This window comes from Nicrophorus vespilloides, unplaced genomic scaffold, assembly GCF_001412225.1.
Source record: "Nicrophorus vespilloides isolate i.1.1-1 unplaced genomic scaffold, Nicve_v1.0, whole genome shotgun sequence".
NCBI lineage: Eukaryota > Metazoa > Arthropoda > Insecta > Coleoptera > Silphidae > Nicrophorus > Nicrophorus vespilloides.
The window spans coordinates 7,096-9,460 of NW_017097018.1; positions in this window are offsets into that span (position 1 = coordinate 7,096).

Sequence of the window (2,365 nt, forward strand, 5' to 3'; positions counted from 1 at the left end):
TTCGTTTTATCAGTTTATACGAGTTTTCTCGTATGAATGAAATTTGAAGACATAACTTTGAGAATTTATAAATTAATTTAGTTTTATAATTTTTCAAACTTTATGCATATTTTTTTATGAATTTTTTTTATTAAATTTATTGCAAAGTTAGAATTATAATGTGAAAATCATAATATACTATAATAATGAAGATTCTTGACTCTATAAAGATTTTTTGTTAATTTTTAGTATTAAGAATTCTCAAGTAAAGTGAAAAAAAAAATGTGTTAATGTATACTTTTTTGTAAAAGATTTACGAGCATCGGCATAATGGAATTTTTTATGCAAAGTGTCGTACGTAAATTTTAATGTTGCTTTCAATTTTTTTTGTTGTTGTTGTGTCTTTTGCATTTGGAACGTCGAAGTTCAATTCAAATCGGAATTCTCGAGCGCATTGGAATTCTAATTAAACTCCGAGCGTTGCGTAATTATTGTTACAATGCACGGAAGTGCCAACAAAACGACCAAAAATGTCCCCATCTGTTGGGAGCTCCACTATATACGACAAGCAATTTTGATGCTCGGTGTAATAAAAGAAACAAAAGACGGAAACAAACAAAGATGAAACAAAAGTTGAATGAAACGATGCTAATATAAAAGCACACAGATGTCGAAGCTTTTCAGCGACGACCTTGAAATCTTATATATTATATATTTTTATTATTTTATTTAATTCGCATTATAAATATGCATTTCTATGTAAATAACGTCTCGTTAATATTTATAACTCATGTTGTTTTTAATTATTGTTGCAAATTTGCGTAATTCTTGCTTTAAATTCTTAAAGAAAAACAGAAAATATTAGTTTGAATTACTCTATTAGTGCAATTACAAGTTTTCCAAAGAAAATAATGATATAAATATAAAATTACACTGTGTTTTTACGATTTTTCTTTGCCTTCGTAATACAACCGAATCAACTTCCGGAATTCTTTTTCCGGCTTGAAAAACGTAACATAAGAGCAAAAAAACTCGATTTTACAAGAAATGGTACTGTTCATAAATACAATGTACTTTTGTTGGAAATAGGAAAAAAATTACACGAAAATGCTTTTCACATTTTCTCGCGTTCCAAACATAAAGAGAAATATTAACACTCGACTATTGCGTAACACAAAATTAAAAATTTTATTTGATTGTTACGAATGTATAGAAGATGTGCTTTACAGGAAAACAAAATGTTGGTTACAAAGCTTTTTTTGTTGCCTCAAAAATGTTGTATATTATATTACGCAAAAAGTGGATATCTACGTTTGCTGTGTGATTTTTTTTGTCCATTTCGCCGATTAATAACAAATGATATAACAAACATAGGTTGAGTTTGTTTTACTACCTAATATGCAAAAATAAAATAGTTGGCTGTGCAAAATTAAAATGCCTTTTTAGTTGTACATTATTTTAACACTAGAGGATTTTAACTGCGTTTGTTGTTTAAATATTGTGTGAGATTTTGGTTAAGTTTAAATTTTGATGCTCAGTGTAAGAAAAGAAACAAAAGACAGAAGTAAACAAAGATGAAACTAATATAAAAGCACACAGATGTCGAAGCTTTCTAGAGTTGACCTTCAAATCTTTTCATATGCGTATCGCAACGATTATATAATTTTGTTAATTTATTTAATTCGCATTATAAATATGCATTTCTAAGTAAATAACGTCACGTTAATATTTATTACTCATTTTTTTAAATTATTGTTGCAGATTTGCTTTAAAATAACAAAAAACATTAGTTTGAATTACTCTATTAGTGTAATTACACATTTACAAGTTTTCCAAAGAAAATAATTAATTTTTTTTTTAAACCGTTTACTTGATGAGACTTTGTACAGGAAGCAGTATCAAATTACATTGTGCTTTTACGATTTTTCAACTTTTGGAATTCTTTTTCCGGCATGAGAAACGTAACATACGAGCAGAAAAAAACATGATTTTACAAAAAAAATTGTATTTTTCATATATATAATGTACTCTTGTTGGAAATAGGAAAAATTTTACACAAAAATGCTTTTCGCATTTTCTCGTGTCCGAAACATAAAGAGAAATATGAACACTCGACTATTGCGTAACACAAAAGTTTTTTTTTAAAGTTTATTTGATCGTTGTCATTGGATTGAAGCTTTTTTTTGCAGGAACACAAAATCAAAGGTTTTTTTTTGTTACTTCAAAAGTTTTGTAAATTATATTACGCATAAAGTGAAAAAATACACAACAAACATAGATAGTTTGCTGTATGATTTTTTTGTCCATTTCGCCGATTTATAACAAAAATAGGATACGTTTGTATATGTAAACATAAACTATTTTGCTGTACAAAATTAAAATGTTG